Consider the following 15,327-nt stretch of genomic DNA (forward strand, 5'->3'; position numbering starts at 1 on the left):
CAGGGCTCTCTAGAGGCCGCCCAGAGCTCCCCAGTGCACTCTCAGGCACACTAGGGGCCTCAAAGTGCAGCCTAGACACCTCCCAGTGCTTTCCACTGAACTCTGGAGACCTAGAGGCCTCCCAGTGCACCCTACAAGGCCTCTCAGTGCACCCTAGAGGCCTTAGGACCCTCCAGTGCATTCTAGGGTACCGTTGAAGCCTTCTCTTGCACCCTAGAGGCGTCCTAGGGACACACACTGTAAAGTGGTGCCTCCTAGAGGCCTTGCCAGGCTCTCTAGTGTGCTATAGAGCACGCTGAAGGTCTCCCTGGGCCATGCAGAGGCCTTGTAAGTCTCTCCAGTGTCCTCTAGGGTGCACTAAAGGCCTTTCAGTGCTCACTACACAGCTTCCATGAATTCACTCCGCTCTAGAGCCTATGCACGTCTACCAGGGCCGCCCAGTGCACTCTACCTCCCCCTGAAAGTTTTCCAGCGCCCGCTACCACTTCGAAATGCCTCCCTTCTCCCTCCCCCATTCTCAACCCCCACCCTCAGTTTGGTTTAGTATGCTGTAGGATACTCTAAAAGGCCTAACAGGGACCCCACCTTACTCTAAAGAGCACAAGAAGCCACCCAGTACACCCAGAGACTCCCAGCCCAGTATAATCTAGTGCCCCGGGAGACTTTGCAGAGCTCTCTATTGAGCTCTAGCACCCCCTAGAAAAATTTCAGGGCACTCTAGAGGCCTCACACAGTCCCTACGCCCCTCTAGGGCCTGCAGGCTTCCCAGCCCTTCCACTGCACTCTAGAGAGCACAAGAGGCCTCCCAGTGCACCCTAGAGTCTTCCAGGTCCCATCCTCCCCCTCCCCCCCAAGTGGAGTCTGGCACACCCCGAAAGTCCCCCATGTCCCCCTGCTGTGCACTAACATCACCTGAAGACGTGGCAGGGCTCTCCAGTGCACTGTACTGCACACTAGAGGTCTCCCAGGGTTCATGAGTAGGGAGTTTAGTGGCCAGAGAAGCAAACAGCTACTCCAGGAAAAGGTGCCAGAGGAGCCTGCAAACCCACCTGCGGTAATACAGCTCTCCAGCAGCCCAAGTGCTGAAGCTCCAGTAAACCAATTCAGTTTCTTAATGTTTTTAAAAATGATGCAGAACTGTGTTCTCTTCTATAAAGTGTTCAAACTGGCACAGCTGGGCAACATGGAGTTGAGTGGATTCTCTAGATGTTCACATCAATTTTTATAAGCCCACTATTAATATTCTGCAGCATTCCTATTGCATTGTGACAGACTTTTCCATTAAGGATGATGAAAATTTTGGCTTAAATTCAGTGATTGATGAAGTGCTTACATGGTTTCAGTTGGTAGACTGTGAGCTGTTCTATAACCACATCCCATAAAACCAATCCATTTGGGTAGACTAAACTTACAACTCTTTTTTTTTTTTTTTTTTTTTTTTTTTTAAATCTCACAGAGAAGCAGCTAGTCATAAAATAAAATTAAAAAAAAAAAAAAAAAAAAAAAAAAAGCTTCCAGAGCTGTGACACAGAATAGGATTTCTCTGCAATGATACAGTGTTGTAATGTTAGTAAAATTTCTTCAGATCTTGCAAAATCCCCTAACAATTGTTCTCCTGAAAAATCTAATTCATAACTATTAAATACCTAAACTCCAGATGCTGCTGGCAGGTGATGTTCATAGATTTCCACTGTCCTGTGATTTGTGTAATCATTTGCCCCAGTCAGTATACATGTAAAGTAAGAAAAGATCGAATTGGAGCACGACTCTACATGTACTCGGCCCTAGTTCAGAACAGTGGCAAATTGTGTCCCATGTAAGTCTCAGTCACTTCCACGTGTGAATAGAAATGCATAAACCCAACGAATGGGGACATCCTATTTCTCTCTGAAACTGTAGTTCAACAGGTGTAGCACGTGTTAGAAACTGCTGCTTCTCAAGAGCCATTCTGATTATCTCCAGCTGCAAAAAGGAAAAGGTATGCCTAAATCACAATTTACTTAAGAATTTTCTGATCTTCCAAAACAGAGAGGAATTTGCAAAATGATTGCTTTGTAATCAATTGTTATTGAGAACCTATGTTTAAGAATTGACTTTTCCAAAACTGATCCACAGGTTAAAGTCCAACTCCTACTAGAAGCCCCCTAAATAAAAGCCCCACCTGAAAGACTGCCACCTCATTTCAGCTGGATACCATTTTAATTTATTTTTTTTCAGAAGAAGAAAAAAAAATCCTTTCCACAGATACATCCATGGTTTGAAAGAACATTTCTTCACAAGAATGTTTCCTTTAATACCTTGTAAAAAGGCAATTTTCTCAGAAGGAAGCTTTCCTGTATTCTTTATCCTTGGGGAGACATAATAATTGGCAAGACTTGGCAGAATTAGTGATATTATTGAACTTGTAATTGTCTAATGTCTTCATTTTCTAGATGGAAAGTCAATGCAATATGATGTCCCCCAAGCCAAATTAATATAATGTTAAATGCGGTGGTTTGAAACTCTTTGAACCGCCTGTCTGAAATCCTCTATAACCTACATCCAGAGCGTCAGGAGCTAGTAGCTGAGGGTACTCAGGGACTTCATCTCCTGAGAAGAATCTGTCCCTTCCTGGCTGTTTTCTGTTTTCACTCTGTCATGTTCTGTGGCAAAAGAAAATCTGCTGTGATGGTTTCTGCTGTTTTCTTCAGTGGCCTGGTGCCTTTCTAAGAACTCTGAAGGGTATAGAAAACCATAGTGTATTGGTGTGCGGACCACATTTAACATGACATTTTTGGATTGTATTTAATATTTTCTTTTGTAATATCAACTTCTTTTGATAGTAGTGCTCATTACAGAATGGTGTATGGGGCTGGGCTACTCATGCATTGTTTTATTCCCATGAATATTGTACAGTTCTGCATTTAATGTACTCTCCATGACAGTTTCTGTATCATCTGCTGTACAGCCCTTGCACAATGGACTGTAATGTACTATAAATGCTTTTATATATATAGATATAGATATAGATATATAGTATGGGGTGCTGCATAGCAGGAGATTTTCAAAACCAGTTAGTCCAAAATTCACTCTCTTTGAAATCAAGAAGTATGCTTTCTTATGGGTCTCTGTGATTCTGGGTTTGGAAGACGAATTTGTAGGCTTTGATAAAATGCAGCAAATGAAACCCACATTGTGCTTTATATAATTTTCCTACTACCATCAGAAAGAAAGGCTTCTTACAGGCTGTGTGGACCATCTGTTACATACAAAATGCACTCTGGGCTAAAAAATCACCGTCTTGCCTTTACCTGCATAATACTTTCCTTGTAGCTGCTATTCACTATTTTTCTTTTATGCAATATACTATAACATCTTGCAGTAATCAGAACAATTAATTTTCGCAGATATCGTGGCCACCCATCCAAAGCGATAACTTCTGACATGCCATAATGGGTGTTATGTATGCTCAATGTCAACAGTTGCCTCGATATGCTGATAATGAGCCATACTTTTGAAGAGTCATAATCAATCATTCTTCATTTAGAAAGTCAGATCCATCAGCCTGACATCAAAATGTCATAACCCATTGATCTCACATTGCGATCATGGATTCTTGACTTTAATTAGTAGCTTTCAGCATGTGTTCCAGACCCCTCACCAGCTTTGTTGTCCTTCTTTGGAGATGCTCTAGCACCACGATGTCCTTGTAGTGAGGGGCCCAAAACTGAACACACTATTTGGTGTGGCCTCACCAGAGTAAGTACAGAGGGATAATCACTTCCCTAGTCCTGCTGGTCACACTGTTTCTTACACAAGCCAGGATGCTGTTGGCATTGTTGACTGCCTGAGCACGCTGCTGGCTCATATTCAGCCAGCCCCCAGGTATTGGTTGAACCCAAAGTTCTGCTAGTGACACCAGGCTCGGAGTCAGGTACTCATTTTGTGTCTCTTCTGTTCCTTGCCTCAACTATCCCTGCAACTGGAGTGATAGAAGAAAACACCACCTGTGCTCTTGACCCCTTAACTTGTTGCCCAATGCCCTTAAGTCTCTTTTAATTGCCCTCAGACTTCATCTTGAAATTTCATCACTGCTACTTGAAAAAACAGTAATGGGTAATATTCTGATGGCCGAAACAAGGTTGGAAGGGCTCTTAATGTTCCTAATCCAGTCCCCATGGAGGTAGCAGACCTCCCCATGAAGTGGGTCCATCTGCATATTGAGCCTTCTGTTCCCTTCAGAAGGGAGTCTCCCACAAGAACCCATCTTTTTTTCTTGGTGTGAGCTGTGTTAATTCAGGACGCAGGCTGATATGCCCTTCCCTGGGTGTCACTTCTAAGATGTACTGTGTTGCTCAATATTGTTCAGATCAACCTGCAACTATTGCATTGGGGTACTTGGGAAGGTTGCGAAGTCCCTGAGAGGTTTTCCCTGCTAGGCATGGTCTTGTTGCCAGTGCCCCTTATCCTCTAGGTCAGTGCTTTCAGTCGGGTGCTGAGGATAGGGAAACCCCTCAGAACTGAGTGTCCCTGCTGCCTGCTGGGCCTGTCTCAGGGACGGAAGGCAGCAGCTCCAGGAGCCTCTCTCCCAGTCCGACTCCCACATTCCGCCTATTCACCTTTCCCCGGAGCCCTGGCCTCCTGAAGCAGTGCCTCCACCGGGCACACCTCACACGGTGGGCTCGCTCCGGCCATCCTGAACTGTCCTACGAGCGGGGCACAGCCTGCAGCCAGACACCTGGGAGGCAACGGGCTGCCCCCGGAGCTCGCCCTGGGAGGCTGCACGCCTTGGGGGCTGCCGAGCTCCCTGACAGAGCTGGCGGCTACCGGGCCCTCCCTGGCTGACACTGCCTGAGTACGAGGCGGAGCGGCCGCCCCTGGCCCTGCCCAGGGCCCTCCTGGCCCTTGGGGGTGCCCCAAGGCGGGACCCTCCGGGGCGCGACCCCCGGCTCCCTGCAGCGCCCGGCCCGGCGCGAATCGCCTCAGGGACTGACCGAAGAAGTAACCGTGACCAGACAGAGGGGAGAGGGCGGTGCATGAGGGATGAGCGACATTTGCATACATACCCTGTGTGACCGCGGGCACCGGGGTTGGAACACGCCCAGCCCTGGTGCTGGGGGAGGATTTTAGTCCCAGCGGTAGCATTAGGGAAAATACATTGTCTTGTTGGGGACAGAGTGGATTCTGAGGACAGAGATGATTTTTTTATGATGTGTATTAGAGTGTCTTCTGTCACGCAACATTTTACATAAAAACTGTTTCAGTAACTAGAAGTCACCACTTCTGAGGTTAAAAGGCATAGTACTGATTATCACTTTAAACTTTACATAATTTCAATGACAAACTTAAAATAAAATCATTCAAAAAAAAAGAAAAGTAACATCAGAACACAATATGTCAATCCCTGATTTTAATTTAATGTCTAATTTTCATTTAATGAAAGCCATTATTTTCAATAAAATCAAACACGTCCCCAGTGAAGGGTTTCATGTTTGTTAAGCAGCCTTTTCCAAACAGGAAACTACCCAAGTAAAAAAATGTTGGCCTTGTCTAATAAGCACAAATGATCTGGGATAGGCAAACAATAGCTTGCCAAGTCCCACAAGTCCCCTCTTGCCAGCCCGCTCCCTGCAAGACTCCCCCTCGAAGCAACAAGTTTGTAGACTTGGGCCCTTATTTAGATCAGTGCTCATCCCTTCAGGCAGAGCTAATTGGCTAACTCAATCACATTGGCTAGTTAATTAATAAGGAAGACCAAAATTCCACATGAGATGATGAAAGGATGAAGAGCCCAGGAATGACCCTTGATAATAATAAAAGATAATTACAACCAAGCATTGCATTATTCAGACTTTGCTATTGACGTGATAAGCACTGCCATATGCCATGCAAGCTGTGATGTGCACCCTAGTCATCCTAGGTATAACAAAAGACCTTAGGTATAACTGCTTGCTGTATTTCAATGCAAATGTGGTGTTTCCTGTGAAGAACAAAACACTAGATGTAAAACAAACAACAACAACAACAAAAATAAAAAAATAAAAATTTAAAAAAGAAGAAAAAAGACATTTCTAAGTGTAATGGGAAAGCAGTTTGGCTGTTCTGTTTCCTACATGTATGTTCAGGTACAGCAGTAATACTAGCGGGATCACAGAATCATTTTTCTGTGTAGAATGACCAAGTTGCACGGCAAGACAGACACGATCTACCAGAACCTGCTCCAGGAAAAGCCCTGTCTACCAACTCAGCTCGTGAGCAAGAGCATCTAGGCGCCTGACAAAAAGTGAAGCAATACATAAACACCAGGCAAGAAGAAGAAGGGGGAAAAAAAAATAAATAAATAAAAAGCAGCTCACCTGGTCACCTGGGACACCACTTCCACCACTTCCCTTAAAAATATTTGAGTAAATTGTAAATTGTGTGCCAGTGCTGAAAGACAGCTAAGCTGTTGGGAACTCGATTGGGAAAGTGAAGGTCTGGGCTTAAGTTTTGGCTCTGCTTGGCACTTCTGGTTGATCTTGGGCAAACTGCGTGTGGATCCCATGCCTTCTGCCATGCTTTCTCTTGTCTCTTGAGACTGTACATTCCTAACGTAGGGACGTTCTCTTCCTCTGGAAGTGCCTTCAGGGGTTCTAAGACAAAATTGAAAGTTTGATCAAATCTTCCCCGGTTTCCTCAAGACTTGCTGAGCTTTATTGCTCATTAAAAGTCTGAATCTGAGAAGCCAATGTATTTGATTTGTAATGAATGTAACACTTCAGTGAGATCACAGCTGTAACGTTACAGAATCAGTCATGTAAAGAATAGTCCCTGCAAGAAAACCTGCCTTCTCTTTTTTCTCCTTAACCTCCATAGAGCGGTTCTTTTGTTAATTACAGTTACTGCACACTGTGATATTGAAGTGCTCTGTTCTCAAACATATTCTTATTTATTTTAGTCCTTTTTTTCCCAGGTAATGAAATGTCAGAACCCTACTTTTTCTGGTTTTGTAGTATGTTGATCAAAGTGACCTTTGCTTTGCAGCAGACACAAATCAATATAGCGCTCTGCAGTATTTGACAGATAAAGGTGCAACATATAATAAATGGCAATCACTGACGAGGAGAGCAAGAAAATACCTGCCAACTTCAGTTCATACCAGCAATTTTCAGACAATGCCACATGTTATGTTCAAAGTAAAATTCATTTGTCCATCTAATAACAGAGATGGGGGATATTAAAGGGCTCAGTTTTGTTAAAGAAATGTTTCATCTCACAGTAATAATTCAGAGTCCAGTCAGGGTCCGCAGTGGTTGGTTGCAAGTAAAGTTATTACATTTTGAAGACAGGTTTGAAGAGCAATTTTCCTTGCCGTAAAGGAAAGGAGGGGGAACTTTACCCAAGAAATGAAATAGTAATTATATACACACTCACACACACAGCCTCTCATTCTCTCACACACGTACACAGAAACAGAAACTGGTCTTAATATCCTGAAGCAGCCCTCCAGCGTAGTGTTTCACAGCTGAGGGTTTGATTTCCTCATATTCTTCCAAGCCTGCTGATAAATTCTATACAGATGTAACCGATTGCCATTTCAATGCTTAATTGCATGTAGTATCTGCAAAGTATCTGCCAAGGAGTTGAAGTCAAGTGGCAGCTTCAGCCCACGCTAAATGAAGTCTGCGCACGCTAAGGATGCACACACACTCTTACTATAGCTCAATGTCTTATTCTCAGTAATGCAAATAGCTGGATGTGAGAGTTTTCTCCAAATACAAAGAGCCGTATTTCACCCGTGGTGATGAGTTGTGCTAAACCTGAACAGAAGTGGTGGCAGGGCAGCAGCTTCTCACCGTGTCAACACAGGCAATCCAGTCGATAAAGTTGAGTCATGGCAAAGCATGAGGGAAGCTGAGCTGTGTGAACTGAAATCTATCCCTTGGTGCAAAAGGGAATGTGGGAGCGGGGCCTTTTCTGGCTTGTACCCTCTGCGAGGGAAGCAGCAGAGATCAGGACACCCTGTCCGTGGGGTGCTTGGTGCTTCACACAAGGATCTAATCCTGCCTGATGACCTCTGTTTCTCTTTGTTTTTTGAACTGCTCCAGGTTCTTTTCAATTTGTTCAACTTTTCCTCAATTATCCTACATCTTTCCTATAGAAATAGTTTGTTGTTTATACTCAGCCTTACTAGATCCATTGTGAGTTGTTCAATATAAGACAGCTTGTGCTGCACATGTGATACTATTCAGATTGAATTTACCCGTCTCCTGCTACTCTTGCGCCATTTTTTATAGAGCTTTCTTACACTTTCTTCACTTTCTTTGTGAATATTTAGTTTACCTTTTTTTTTTTTTTTTTTTTTTTTTGACAAACCACTGAACATAAAGCATTCAGTCACAATAATGACAGAATTTTTCCTAGTCATACTAGTCATTATGCATTTTGCCTCATTTTACCACAAACCAGTCACTTAACCGTGCTGGTCCGTAAGGAAATGTTAACTCCTCCTGACCTCTCCAGCCTGGGAAATGTTGCTGGACAGTTCAGCAAAACTTCTTCATCATAGGGTGTCCATGTACTCCAAATGACCATATTTCCGTACCAAGTTATCGCAGTTCAGCACGTTGTCAGCCTAGGACAGGCTAAGTGCTGACAGTTAGGAAAAATCTTCCACGTTCTTTCTCCCTGATGTTGTCTCTAGTTTTTCTGCTCCTGTAAAGTGTGGGTTTGGGGGAGGAGAGAGGAAACGTCTAAACATCATAAACTTGCTGAGGGAATTGTCACCCCAACTGGCAAACGCTCAGCTGTGAGCAACAGATTTATTACCTGACATAATTAATTGCCTAGATAGTGACATTTCCCATATTATAGACAATCGTGAATTATGAGCCCAGATGCTAGCCTTCTCATTCACTGAAATCGGTTGATAAATATGTTTATTCGAGGTCAGCTTGGCCTCATCCATTAGAAATATTGTTTTTCTAAACATTACATTGATTTAATTTAACTCTAATCAATTTAAAATGGTTCTGACAATTAACAAAAGCTTCAAATATGACCTTAAAGTAATAGGATTCATTAGCTATGTTTAGGATTAAACTTATCCTAATAGGGCTATTTTTCTTCCGAGGGCATGCAGTAGGCCCGACTGGTGGTCAGTCAAAATGAAATCAATTATTATAAATTATACAGTTGGGGTTGATTATGTCATGCTTGCTAATTTGGGTAAATAAGGACCTTGAACAATAGAACCCATTTATTAATAACTATCTGTATCCCAACCTGTATCACCCTTTCTGTTACAGCTGCAGCATCATCTGTTACCCATGAAGTATGATATGCTCTACTGCTAGGCATGTATGCTAATTAAGCCCATAATTAATTGTAACAGTTATAGTTAAAGTCAAAATGCTGACAGCCTTTTTGGCCTATTATTCACGGTAATCAACTGATTCAAAAGGCAACGCAATCAACAATTCCTGCACTAGCCAGGGGATCATAATACAACGGCAGCACCCGCGACAGCTGGCACCCACAGGTCTTTGGATACAATAGGAAATACAAGCCTCGAGAAATGAAATGCTGCAGTGTGAACAGGGCCTATTCTTCTTGTGAGACAAAATACAAGCATAAGTCGTATTTAAGAACTGAGCCCTTAATGCAATGGTTAGCAGAAGCGCACAAGAGCCACGCTCCAGAGAGCATGCACTGCCTTGCCGGGTTAGCAGCAGCCCTGAGGGTTCAGTGACACTGTTTTGGGGCTGGTTGTTCCCCTTTACCAGTCCCTTTGACCCCTACCTGCAGCAGAAGGCTGGCTCTGAAGGAAGTGTCTCATGTTGCCACAAGTCAGGGTGTCTCCAGAGTGTCTTCACTCTGAGCTCTTCCGCAGGCCACCAACAGGGAAGAGGGCATAAAGGCAGAATATGTGGCCACTTTTAGCAACTGCATCTTGCAGATTAGGTGCAAGACCAGATGAGCCCTGGGGACCTGTTGCATCTAGCAGATGCATGTCTCTACTCACATCCCTTCCTGCTTTCCTCTTCCTCAGTTTAGAGACAGTCTTGCTGTCTGGCACTGCGTGTGGCCTCAGATCACAGTCTCCTTCTGAGTCTTCCTTTCTGTAGTCAAGCATGCTTATGGCCCATAGCACCACGAAGCCAACAAGTTTATACACACGCTGTTTCAGATATGCTGCTTCTAAAACAAGGTTAGCCATAGTTTCATTACTAAGATTTACACTGTCGGTTACAGAGATGCCCTTCCGATCCTGTAACACAAAAATTTATGGCCGGCACAAAGAAATTTTTATTGTTGGAGCTCATAGACAACATGTGCCCTTAGTAGTGACACATTTTTAAATAAAATATATCGTGCCAGTGATTTCTAATGCTTAAAATAAAATCAAATAATAACCAACTTTTAGCTGCAGTTTCCCCCTGGTTATTGAGCTGAACTCCATGTCTGGCTGAAAAGTATTTGTCAACACAACAGCTGGAGAGCAACACTTCCTTGTAGCTTTATGTCACAGCATATGCCAGCCACTCAGAACATGATAATTCAACTGGAGCTGGTACTACAATAGCAGATGGGTTGAAGCATTGTTATTCTCACTCTAGCTCCCAGCCCTTGAGGGATCACTAAATAAAATCAAAGCAGATGGACCATTACAAGCTCATTTGTGTTCACTACAAGCACCTCAACCTCCAGTTGTGTTATACTGCACCTTTGTATAAGATGACATGTATGGTAACATGACCTAATGAAAATAGCATCAGACTTGGCAAGTGAGGAATGAGACGGGGAACATGCACAGATCTATTTATCACTTGGTTCTTACTTGGCAAAAAGGGCTCATTCTCCCGCTCCTTTCTCCCCGTTTACCATTTCATTCCTCTCTCTGTTTGTCCTTCCATTTCCACACAGTTGCTGTAAGAACTGTGGGAGGTGGCCATTGGTTCTGGCTGTAGAGGGTCTAGCACATTTCCTGTCCTCCGTGAACACAGGACGAGTACTACCAAGCAAGGTGCAAAATTCCTATTATTCACTCATTTCACACCCTGCTGACATGTGTGTTGATCCAGGTGTGACACTGAGACTATTAGCTGTGGGGATCAGGACTTCCATGCTTGTTTCTTGGTCTGCTCTTATGATGGGGTCTTCCACAAGTCAGCAGTTGTGAGCTTACGTGGCACCTGACTAGTGCAGAAAAATCTAATCCTCTGCTAAACTCCAAAATTTTGGGCTGTGCATCAGAGTCAGCATCCCTGACCAAACCGTGGGTGTCCCGGAGCTTGAGAGGTAATTGCTTCTAAGGAGTGAAGGATATTAAAACTACCAGTCATACGGAGGGAGATCCCTTGGGGGTCTGCTGGCAAAGTTCGTAATGAAAGATTCGTCATGCCATCCTCAGTGACCCAAAATCAAGTTGCATCTAATAGCACCTCTTAAAAAGGCCTGTTTGGGAAATGGTAAATTCATTTTAATGTCTTCTGAGCACTGCATGCAACACTGAGCCAACGATGTCACCTGAAGGCTCTTGTCTTACAGGCCCTACCCTGGCTGCTGCACTCCGGGAAGCAACAGCAAGAAAAATTGCAGTATGGCAGGGCAAGATCCTGTTTCGTTGTGCCTTTTCTTCAACCATCTGGGTGCACACACGCAAACCCAAATGCATTCAGTGACAATTCCCAAACTAAAGTCCTTTCAAATTTGAGTTTTTCATATCTGCTTGTATCTTTTTTTTCCCTTTGTTCTTCCTTTTTTTAAACGGCTTGTGCGCACTGCTCCAGAGACAGGTGTATTCGGTGCTATATGACATATACTTAAAACTCATTAAAGGCTTTGGTATTTCTTTTTTTTTTTTTTTTTTTTTTTCTTCTCCCATGTAGACAGGTGAAGTAGTAGGAGTCAGTAAAGTGTTTGGGAAGAGTTAGATGCTTTTGGATTTACTGGATAAAAGATCGTCCATACAATCATTTTTTATTTATTTTTTTAATAAGAGTCTTATATCCCTATTCAAAGCTGCATAGGTCAACTTCCTACTGCAGGATCCCATCATACCAGCTCTTGAGGGGTTTTAAAGACCCAGAGAGGTGCAGCCACGGAAAGCCAAAGAAATTGCTTCATTACAGTTGATAAATGCAATTAAATTGCCATGACTGCAGTAAGAGATTTCAGAAAAAGAAAAAAAAAAACTTGTCCAGCTTCCTCTGTGAAGTGGCCTTCTGCTCTTCTGCTGAGTGTTTGAATTGTAAAAAAATTTAAAAAAAAATAAATAAATAATAAAATAAAATAAAATAAAATAAAATAAAATAAAATAAAATAAAATAAAATAAAATACTCGGCTAGTATTTCTCACCTTAGACAGAAACTTCTTAGGAGCCAGACAGTCTCAGGGACAATGTTCCCAGGTAGCATGCTGCATGGACTTCCTGGCCACCTTCATGGCTGTCTTGTTAATTCTTTCCTGAGCACTTTCTGTGTGCAGCAACTCATCCTCAACTGCGAAGCTGCCAGACTCCAGCAGAAGCATTTGCAGGTCAGGTCAAACGGCAGCACTGCAGCTTATCTGCTGGCCAGCTTTCCTATCAGCCAAACTAATTTGATAAGATAATTCTGTTTCCTGACATCTATTATAATAAATCAAGCACTGTAGCTTCACTGAAGTCTCTGCTAACTATGGAGCTGCCCTTGAAATTCTCAAAATTCTCAAAGGTATTTCTGCTCTCATGGAATTTCAGAATTTCTGCTGAATATTTTTTTTTTTTTCCCTGCAGAACAACACTGGTTCTGGAGTAGCTTCGCTCAAAGAAAACTCTGTCACACTGCACAGCATAGGGTCCCAAAGTGAGGCAACACCTCAGCAGCACCCTTGGGTTGATGCAGACAGTCATTTCGCAGACGGGTGTTTAAAAATAATTGCATATCCCCCCGCCCTATCTTTAAATATTCAGAGAAAAAGTCACAGGAGAACTGATAATGTGGCAATAATGATGAGGCTGAAGAACAGCATTGTAGTGTGAACTTGTATATCCCTTGGTTTCATTTACATGTTTAGCAGCTGCCTGTTTCTCCATCATAGAAAGTTCATTACTTGGCTTGTAAGAAGAGAGGGGAAGTCTGTTCACCTTTGGGCAACTAGCTCTGCATTTATTAATAGTTCTTACCCATCTCATTACACATTTAATTGCTGCATTATCATTTATTTATTCATTGATTTATTGTAATAGATGAGTAGAAAGAAAATTACCTTTGCAAATTACTTGGATAGGTGGGAAATCTGCATGGTTAAAAAAAAAAAACACAACAACAAAAAAAAACAAACAGCAAGGCACATGAGGTACTACCTAGCTGATAGCATCTTAATGCGAGCACTAGCATAGGAACTGGTCTCATTGGAAAGGGAAGGTGAATCCAACCAAGGTCAATATTGTTGCAAAAGAAACAACTGTGGAACTTACATGCAATTTATACTTAAATTCCCAGGTGGCTCATTTCTTCATGAAACGGGGCATCTGCTGAAAATGAGTGATAACTAGGATGGGAAAAGAAGTGGACTCAAAAAATGGAAACATAAATGTACGAAGTTTGCAAAGCATTTGGGTAAGTAGGGGCTGACTGGTGAGACATTTCTAGGCCTCGCAAGACCTCCCAGTATACTCTAGCACCACTTGAAGCCTTGCAGGACGCAAGTAAATGTGTAGAGCCTTTAGAGCAGACAGAATGGCAACGAGAGGCCTTTAGTTTGCACTGGGATTCCTTCAGGTCAACCTGGAAGATAGTGGAGAGGTGGGCAAGGCATTCAATTGGCAATAGACTACACTGGGAGGCACTGGGAGGCATCCAGGGGACACTCGAGTGAACCATGAGTGTTGGGAAGCTGCTCAGGGACAGTAGAGCACACTTGGGGGCACTCAGATGCCAGTAGGTGGATCTAGAGAGTGCTGTAGTGTCCTGCAAGTCCTTCGAGTAGTGCTAGAATACACCAACAGGCCTTGCAAGGCCCAGAAATGTCACTAGAGTACACTGGAAGGCCATGGGATACATCAAGGCTGCACTGGGAGGCACTTAGGGAACCCTAGAAGATAGTGGGGGGTACTGGGAGGCTTTCAGTAGGAGCTAGAGTGCACTGGGGGGGGCTGGTACACATTCAGAGGTTCTGGAGTCAAGTGGAGGGCTGTTGCAGGCCTCTAGTGTGTACTGTGTGGCATTTACAGCACCATAGAGGATAGCAGAGAGCCCTAGGAAACCTCTAACTGATGCCAGAGGACACAGTGGGGCCCAGTAAGGCCTCAAGTGTGCCCTAGAACACACTGGAGTGCCCTCAAAGCCTCCAGGAGGCACCAGATTACAGTAAGTGTCCCTAGGAGGCCTCTAGGTTCCAATAGGAGGGCCCTTGCACACATCCTTGTTCCTGCCATGCTGCGTCCCCTCACAGATCAGTAATGCTGTAACCTCAGCCATTTTCACCACATTAATTCAGAGAAGGCAGCATCTGGCTGGGGCATATCTGTGGCTTAATGGATGTCAATGAAGACAGCATCAACAATAACCTATAGAGAACAGTTGCATGCCCACACACACAGAGTTTACTTCACATTTGTAAACATATATAAATGCCAATATCTGTTATCAAATTACTGTATCCACCATTAAATTGGATGGAAAAGCTGACTATCAAGGTCAGAAAATGCTCCCCTCTCCCCTGGCTTTTTGTAAATATTTTAATTGTAGTACTAGCTGAGTTATAAAACACATCAAATGTCTTTGTCACTGCTCATGAGCACCTGCAGAGCTGCCTGAGGGTTGAGGCAGAAATGGCAGCTGGAAGGCTTCCCTCACTGCTCCCAGCCGGGCCTGCATGCTGCTGCCCCAGCACCTCAAAGCCCTCACTGTGCGGCTGGGTTGATTCCAAACCCAGAACCACCCTGTTTTTGTTTTTCCCCAGTGTCCCTTTCCACAGTTGCTCACAGTAGGCAGCTCCATCATACCCTGAGCAGCACCTCAGAGTTGCTCTTTTCAGGCCCAGCCTGGGCCTGGCAGCCACACACTGGTACAGGGTCCCTGCGGCACAACAGCAGCATCAGCAGGGGGTCCTGGAGAGCTGCAATGCCAGCCCTGCCTCTGCCAAACAGCCTCAGGGCCCTGAGAACAGTGTGGCTCCATCCCACCAGAAATTGCCTGGAGAGCAGGGTGCTCTCTAATTCTATCAGTGATGCTACAGCTGGGAGCATACACCCTACCCTGGCAGCCTTTTGCCCTCCAAAACTTTTAATTCCTACACTGTTGATGGGGGAGGTGATCCTCAGCCAGGTCCCATTTCCTGAGCTAGCTTAGAGCAGATCGCTGAGAACATGTCAGGGGAAA

The sequence above is a fragment of the Aythya ferina genome, assembly GCF_964211825.1.
Source record: "Aythya ferina genome assembly, chromosome: 12".
Lineage (NCBI taxonomy): Eukaryota > Metazoa > Chordata > Aves > Anseriformes > Anatidae > Aythya > Aythya ferina.